The sequence below is a fragment of the Marmota marmota genome, unplaced genomic scaffold (genome assembly GCF_001458135.2).
Source record: "Marmota marmota marmota unplaced genomic scaffold, marMar, whole genome shotgun sequence".
Taxonomy (NCBI): domain Eukaryota; kingdom Metazoa; phylum Chordata; class Mammalia; order Rodentia; family Sciuridae; genus Marmota; species Marmota marmota.
Window position 1 is genome coordinate 35688314 of NW_025999949.1, and position 7987 is coordinate 35696300.

At 61.6% G+C, this 7987-nt stretch overlaps 1 protein-coding gene across 1 annotated transcript in view; it reads left to right on the plus strand.

Moving 5' to 3' along the window:
* Positions 1-1903: 1903 nt before the first annotated feature.
* Ptp4a3 (protein tyrosine phosphatase 4A3) overlaps positions 1904-7987 on the plus strand; it is a 15696-nt gene continuing 9612 nt past the window's right edge. The window contains exon 1 of the mRNA XM_015486530.2: positions 1904-2073. The gene's annotated coding sequence lies outside the window, so the exon portion shown is untranslated. The remainder of the gene's footprint in view (positions 2074-7987) is intronic.

The window sequence follows — 7987 nt, forward strand, 5'->3', positions numbered from 1 at the left end:
GGAGGAAGTATGAGACTGTGGGTACTCAGGTCCAATGCCAAGGCCAGGGCAGCTTTCAAGTCTGCCTCTAACCCTCTAGGATCCTGGAGCTGCAGAATTCCTGACCTGATGCCCTGTACTCTAGAATTCCAGCTCATAGCTGGAAGCTGCTGCCAGCATCTTATAATCAGAATTCTGGGCTCTCCAGACAGGGAGGCCGAGAGCAGGGAACAGGGGCCAAGGTCTGTGAACTCAGCTCCCAACTGCCTGGGCTAGCCTGGCTCTGTGTGCAAACACAGATGGGGCCCTCATTTGGGTTTGGCTGGGAACCTGCATATATACAAGGGTACCATTTTGAAGCCCCTGTGAATTCAGCATCTCTGTCCAAGACCAGGCTGGGTTGCCTCAGGGTGAGTGGGGTGACTAGTCCAGGGCCTCCAGTGGGAGGTTCCACCAAAGGCTCCAGCCCTCTGGGGCCCTGGACCTTAGAAAGGTGAACACTGGGTCATGAGGTCCCTGGAGGTGTTGAGGCAGGCGCACGCAGTGGGGCAGGCGCAGCAGAGGGCAGCACTGCTTGGCTTGGTGCCTCTGGGGGGCTTGTGGGCCAGGCCACTGCAGGGGAATGGGTTCCTCTTCCTGGCGCAGGCATCTGTTCTGATGTGTACACGTCTGTGTGCGTGTGTCAGTGTGTGCACGTCAGAGCGCCCCACTTGGGCCATGTCCATACTGGGTTCTCAGTCACACTGGGAGGCAAGGGATGAGCACTAGACTGGGAGTCCTCACTCGGCTGCGGCCTGGGCTGCTGGCAAGAGGCTGCCCTTGCCCTCCAGGCCATTTGTGCATAATGATCCCAGGTTAGCAGTTTCTGTGGGGCAGTACACAAAGGACTTGTTGTGGGTCATCCAGACAGATTGGCCTCAGGCTGTCCCAGAGAGAGGGGCAGGAGAGGTTCTTACAGGGGAGGATGGGAAGAGGTGGCCCAGCAGGGTGGGGGGAGAGCCCAGCAGGAGGCCAGGCCGGGTGGCAGAAGAAGTGTCTTGTGCCTGGCAGGGGCCTGGGTGCCTTGAGGGGCAGAGAGGTGGAAAGGCTGGGCAGTAAGGAGGGCTTCAGGCACTGGCCAAAGTGCTAAGGAGCTGGTCCAGGCCCCTTGGGAAAGGCTTCTATCTGGGGAGTGGGTGTGGGCAGCAGGAAGGCAGACTTGGGGAGACAGACCATGTGGATGGGGTGGCTTGGCAGGGGTGGTGCAGTCACAGAGCAGCTGTTTTGGTGACAGAGGTCAAGCCAGTTCTTTAGCTAGGAGTAGCCCTGCTGCTCCCCAGGGGGTGCAGAATGTGCATGAACTCTTGGTAGCTCCTCTGCCCCAGGGGCACAGTCCTGGGAGCTGGCCTGGCCTGAGATACCTTGCCCCAGGACCCTCTGCTTCAGGGTGGCAGGGCCAGCATCCTGATGGGAGGGGCAAGTGGCGGCTCTGGGAAGCAGGAACACCCTCTTCCCCAGCTGGTAGGGTTCCCACTTCCCGAGGAAGGAACTCAGTGAGTGCTGGGGAGGCGGTGAGCATGGTAGGGGCCTGGGTCGGGTGGGGGAGCAGCACCGCTGTCTCGCTTCTTTCAGGGAGGAAGCGATGTCCCCAGGATGAACTGAGTGCGCCAGAGCGGGCTCAGGGCCAGATCCAGGCGGCTGCCTACAAGGGCGATCCCCAGCCCCTGGGTGTTTCTGGGTGGGAGTGGTAGGGTGCAGTGATTTCCACGCAGGGAGGACGCCCGGGCCCTCTTCCCAGCTGCAGCCCGCGGGGCAGGCGACCCTGGGATGTGTAACCCCTGCAAGGGTCATGGCAGTGGGGCGGGGCTGTCCCAGCCCCTGGGGCCGCCCCGAGGCCCGCCCCACTTGGGAGGGGCTCTGTCGCTGAGCCAGCCAGGGTGCCCGCGCGCGGGGCCCTGGGACCCTGCGTCCCCACCCAGCTTGGGCCGGTCCGGGATCCTGGGGGCTGCCCTGCCCCCGCTCTCCCGCCCCAGCTTTGCCGCTAAGGGGAAGGCGGGCGGGCGAGGCGGCATAAAGCCGGAGCAGCGTTGAGCTGGAGCGCAGAGGACTGGCCGGGTGAGTGTCGCCGCCTGGCGGGCCTGGGTGGGGGCAGACCCTGGCAGGCGCCTATGAGGTCTTCATCTCAGGTCTTGCCAGGGGCAGGCGGGGAGGGCGCCGCCCTGGTGGCCAGAGTGGAACTGTCTGGGTCCAGAAGCCGAGCTGCGCATGCGGAGCCTCTGCTTTGCTGTAGCCCTTTGCACCCTGCGAGGTGCCCAAGCCCCGCCCCCGACCTGGCACCAGCCTCCGTGGCTGTGCATATGTCTCCTGAGAGCACCGTCGCCCCACTTCGTGCCAGCTTCACATCAGAGGTGGGACAGGACCCCTGGTAGCACAGGGACTGGAGTCCTGTGGGCGGTCCGGCCTGGCTCTTTTGCCTTTAGGCAGTTTCTGTGCCCCACTGCCCTATTCTGTTTGGTTAGATTAGGATCAATACTCAGTGACCACATGGTTTATCCCTGGTCACTAGTCCCTTCACTAAGGGAGCTGCTGTGAGCAACTGCTCCTGGACAGCTATCATGAATGGGACTGTCCTGGTCACTCTGGTACATAGTTGGGCTTGGAGGACTCGGGACTAAACTGGCCTGGATCTGGGGTTTTGGAATGGCCATCAAATGAAGGGCTGGCTCTGAGCATGCTCTCTGCAGCTGGGGCATGGTCCCCACAGCCCTTGAGGCTGGTGAGCCCTTCTTTTCAGAGTGGCTGGGTGGGGTGAGAGCTGTGGATGCCTCCCTGCAGCTGGTCATTGGAGGACCTCAGGATGCTTGACCTGTCAGGCTTTGAGCTCTGTGGACGAGGTGCTCATTAGGGGGAACCCTATTCACTGTTGCTGTGTGGCATCTGATGTCACCTTGGGTTAACAGGTGGATCCCTGTGAGGTGCTCCAGTGTGGCTGGCTTTCCAGGTTGGTCATAGCTGTGTGCAGAGCAAGAGTCTCTGGGCTCTGAGTGGACACTCTGGGAAGTGCAGTGGCTAGACATCCTGGAGAGGTCCCTTGCTGCTTCTGCCCTGCAGGCCCCCTTGTGCATCTGAAGCCTCCCTAGGTCTGCGTTCTGCACAGAGGAGGCTGTGTGATTTGCTGGGGTGGGAGAGAAGTAGGAAACATGGGTATGGAAGCAGAGAGCCAGGTCTTGACAGCTCTGCCCTCCATCAGCCCCTGAGAAAGATGGGCCTCCTGGGCCTTGGTGTGCACCGAGACCTGTGCAGGGTGGTGCGCTCATGGAGGTGCGCCAGGAAAGAGCTCTGAGCTTCCAGCAGGGCAGACACTGGTGTGTGCTGTTGTTTGGGGCTCTGTGGAGAGTCTGTGTGCCCCCACCATGGAGGCCCTTGCAATGTTTGGGGTGTGGGCCCACTGTCTCTGCCTGAAGACCACCTCCTCAGAGAGACCCCATGAATCTTCCCTGCTGTGGCGACTTTCTGTGGTCCAGCTTGCCCTCTACTGTAGTCCCTCACCTGGTGACTGCAGGTCTCCCACTGACCTCCACCTGGCTATGTTCCCTGAGGTGGATCATGGCCATTCACTCACCCCTGACTCCAGCCAGTGCCCACGTGGGGCCTGGAGCCCAGAGGTGCTCAACAGGTGAACATGTGAATGGGACGTGGCAGGGGAGGCACAGGCGTGGAGACTGCTCTCAGGCTACTTAGGGGAAGAGGGCACTGGCCTCATCTCGAGTGTGCAGGGGTGGTCTGGGCAGAGAGAAGATGGTGCCTGGATGGGTGATCCTACAACCCTTCCCCTTGTCCTCCTATTAAGAAGCAGTGAGCCAAGCTGAAAAGCCCAGATTTGGTTTGGTAGTCCATAGGGAGCCATGGAAGGTGTGTGAGCAGTGGTAGAACAAGGCTGTCATTCTGTTTATTTATTTATTAGTTGTAGTTGGGCACAATACCTTTATTTTATTTATTTATTTTTGCGTGGTGCTGAGGATAGAACTCAGGGCCCCACACGTGCTAGGCGAGCCCTCCACCACTGAGCCACAACCCCAGCCCCAAGGGCCGTCATTCTACCTGCAGCCCTGGTCTAGGCTTCGCCATGTGTGTGGGTTGGCAGATGATATGGCCCCTGGTTCCCTATCTAGTATGGGTTGGAAGTGGCAAAGCTTACTTACCAAACCCAGACTGACCTGCCCTGCACGGCAGGGACACGTGGGTCCTTACCTTGGTCCCCGCCTTGGTGGGAGGGCTGGCTGGCTGAATGCATTACTCCTGATAACTGATAGCTCCGTGAGGGAGTTGCTGTTCTATCCCATTGTACGGATGAGGAAACTGAGCATCAGAGAGGACCTGTGGTTGGTTGGACTCTCCCTGGGGGGAGGTGTTTGAAGCACAGCGGGGAGAAACAGGCCCTGGCAGGGGCACAGGCAGGGCCAGGGGCTGGAGGTGGTGGGGGGCACTCCTCAGGAGCCACAGGGGTGTACAGGCAGCTGGTGTGGAGGAGTGGGCAGCAGAGCTGACCCTGTGAGTGGCGAGGGTGGGGTGAGCCACGCAGCCCAGTGAGGGGTGGCACTGGTACAATGCCACCTTCTAACCTGTACCCATAGCCTGGGAGAGCGGGGTCTCTCGGAGGAGCTAGGCCTGGGACAAAGTGGCCCTGGCCTCAGTAGCGAGGCCCGCATGGGCACCCCTGGCACCACGGCTGCCTGCCCACCCTGCTCCCATTTGTCCTGCCCCCTTCTTGTCCTGCCTCTGCCAAGCTCCACCTGTGCCTGCTGCGGGCGGCGCTCAACAACGGGTGGAACAGGACGATGAAGGGATGCCTCTCCCCCCGGGGTCCTGAGGTCTGGGACCGGAGCAGGGAGGCCAGAGGGGCTGGAGGGAGCAGAAGACGCCCCAGCCAGTGCTGACCTTGGGGAGGGCAGAGGGCATTGTGGGTAATGGAAGGGGTCATCCTGGTCAGTGGTGGATGGTCCTAAGCCCCTGCTAGTGGTCAACTTCAGCTGGTGCCATTGGAGGCCAGAGTGGTTCAGGGTGGGCCTGGCAGGGCCTGAGGGGCCACGAGGTTTGAGGCCCTGGTAACTGTGGGCCTCGCTGTCTGTCTGTCCTGACGCTCTGTGCTGTGGAGCCCAGTGGCCTTGCCTGTGACTAAGCTGGGTGCCCATCTGCCTGCCTGCCCACTGAAGGGTCAGTTGCATTCCCCAGTCTTTGGTGGAGAAGGGGCCTGCCCAGGCAGTACTGGTGGCTGGTGACACTGAGGGTGGCCTTGGGGAGTGGATACTCTTGGTTGGCAAGTCAATGCTGTGCCCCGCTGAGCACTGTTAAAACCATGTGTGTGGCGAGGGTGGTCTGCGTGGCAGTGGCTGAGCTCTGGGGACTGTCCTTGCAGCTGGCAGGTCTCAAGGTCCTTGGCAGGGAAGACAGGTGCCTGCCCCCTGGGGAAACCCAGGCTGGCTCCCTGTAGCTGTTTCCAGGTCACAGCCCAGGCACCCCATGACCAGCCCAAGACCAGGCCAAGCTGGCACCACCTTGGAGGGTGGCTTTCCTCCCTGGCAGCATCTCCATCTATGGAGGAGTCCACAGGTCCCAAGAGGGTGAGTGTACACGGAATCAGGTGGCCCCTGGGTGATATGACTCCAGGCATCAGGAGCATGCCCGTCCGGCCCGCTGGCCAGCTCTTCCCTGACCACCTGCCCAGCAGTGCACCTGTCGGCTGGGCTTCTGTGCAGGGGCTTCTCACAGCCCCATGCCAGCCTTGGTGCCTGGGAGTGCCCAGAGCACACTGATGAGCTCGGCAGCTGCCTGAAGGCTGCCGATGCGCAGCGAGTGCCCCATCCCAGGATGGGTGCAAGATGGTCAGGTGGTGACCTTTGAGACCCTCAGACCTCGGGTGCTAAGATCCCGTGATGGGTTCTGAATGTTTCCCAGATTGGACCTCTGCCCAGAACACTGGGTTGTTTTTCCCTCCACAAGCAAGCGGGAGCCCTCTTGGTGCCAGGGCCCGTGTGGGAGGTGAGAGGAGGGGTGGAACTAAGGATCTCTCTGTCCCTCCTCCTGCTAGGCTGTCCCCTGGGACTGGGACACACCGAACTCTAAAGGCATGAGGCCAAGGGAGAGGGGACGGTGCAGAGGTAGAGGGGGCGGAGTGCCTGGTTGGTGAAGGGCACCTCTGTGCTGCAGAGTGCAGGAGCCGGGGGCCTTCCTGGGGGTGGGTGAGGCTGGCCTGCTCCAGTCTCCCCTCGGCCCCCAGCAGTGGGCAGACTTGGGCTTGCTCTGGGAGGGTTCCAGGAACAGCTCCTGTCATGATATAAATAGTCTTCTCCGAAGGACTTGGTGCTAGGCCAGCTGAGCAGGTGCCCCCCAGGCCTCCCAGAGGTCCCAGGCATGGGGCGGGGCCCAAGGTGGGGACAGCATGCCTGCCTTATTTGCAGCAGTAGGAGCACAGTGGACGTTGTCCTGGTCCCAGCATTCCAGAACTCAATGGACTTTTCACTAAGAGACCCCTCTCCTGTGAGGAAACGGAAGGGGCGGGCAGCGTGCCCTGTGTGCTCTCTCCCAGAGGGCTGGGGCCAGGAGGAGCAAGGCCTGGGGCCAGCTACTGTCCTTCTGCCTCCTGGCTGGGTTACTTGGGCCAGTTGCTCAGCTTCTCTGTGCTGCTGTTTGGTTGATACAGTGTGGCCAATGTTGGTACCTTGCTGGTGGGGACAGTGAGTGGGCGGGGGCTGGGGCTATCTTTAGGCAGCAGTTGTGCAGATAGACCGTGGTCAAGGTGGGAGATGGGGGGCAGTGAGTGCTCAGAGCTGACCCGTCCCCACCTGTGCCTCCTGGGAGGTGCTCCGGTAGTGGTGAGCTGAGGGCATGGTGTGGGAGTCGGACCCCAAGGCCTGCCTGCTGTGCTCAGCGAACTCAGGAGGGGAGCCCTTGCCAGGAGCACTCACCCCAGGACTCCTGAGCTGGTGGGCAGGACTACCTGGCTGGGGTCCTGTGGGTCCACCCAGCATGGGTATAGCCATCCCACCCCATGACTGCTCACCCAGTTGGGGGTGGTAGGAGGCCAGAGTGGCAGACATGGCTGATGGGATGTTCTCTGGGTGTGTTGTGGGGAATGCCTGGAGGAACTGTGTTCTCTGCTGGCCCCTGGCCAGCCCGCTCTTGTGCTGAATGCTGATTGCAGGGGCCAGGCTGTCTGTCTGGGAGCCAGACTGGGAGCAGGGTTCCCAGCAAGGCAAGGCCCCTGGGGACCCTGTGTGCTGGGGGCTACACATGCCCTGTTCCACAGTGATTTGAGGGCCTCTGGGGGCCGGGACAGGCATGGTGTTGACCACAATGCTAGGCTCCCCTCTGGGGCCCAGAGTCCCGGGAGCACTTGAGTTCCTGGACACGGTGCTCTTGAGAGGCAAAGCCAGGACGCGTTGGTGGGAGCAAGTGGGGAACCCAGGGTAGGGCTTTGGAGGGCATCTGCACAGAACCTGGAGATGGGTGGGGCTGGAGACGGCTCCCTGGCTGTCTTCCTACCTGGTGCGACCCTGAGGCGCTCCTAGGATCTGTGCCTGTTTCCTCAGCCATAAGCTGGGGATGATGTTGGTGTGAGAGTAGCCAACCCACAGGGGGACAGCAGTGTGTGGCACATGGTGGGTGCTGTGCATGGAGGAGTCTCTGGGTGTACAGCTTTCCATGTTGGGAGGCCGTCCTCGCAGTGCGCCTGGCCAGCTCCTCTGGACCTTCTAGAAGGGCACCCTGTGCAGCCCTCCCTCCTCTCTGCGCTAGGAGTCCTTGCTGGCTGTGGGGCCGCGGGAACCCCCAAGGTCCCAGAGAGGCCCTGGCACCTGGCCTTCCTCTCCTTGCCGGCTGGCCCCCTAGTTAGTAGCTGTGGGCGGGGGCTGGGGCTATCTTTAGGCAGCAGGTGTGCAGAGGCCTGGAGCCGGGTCGCTGGCCGGTCACCGCCCACCACGTGACGCCGGGCGCTATAAATAGCGAGCCGCTGCTCCGCCTCTGCCGGAGC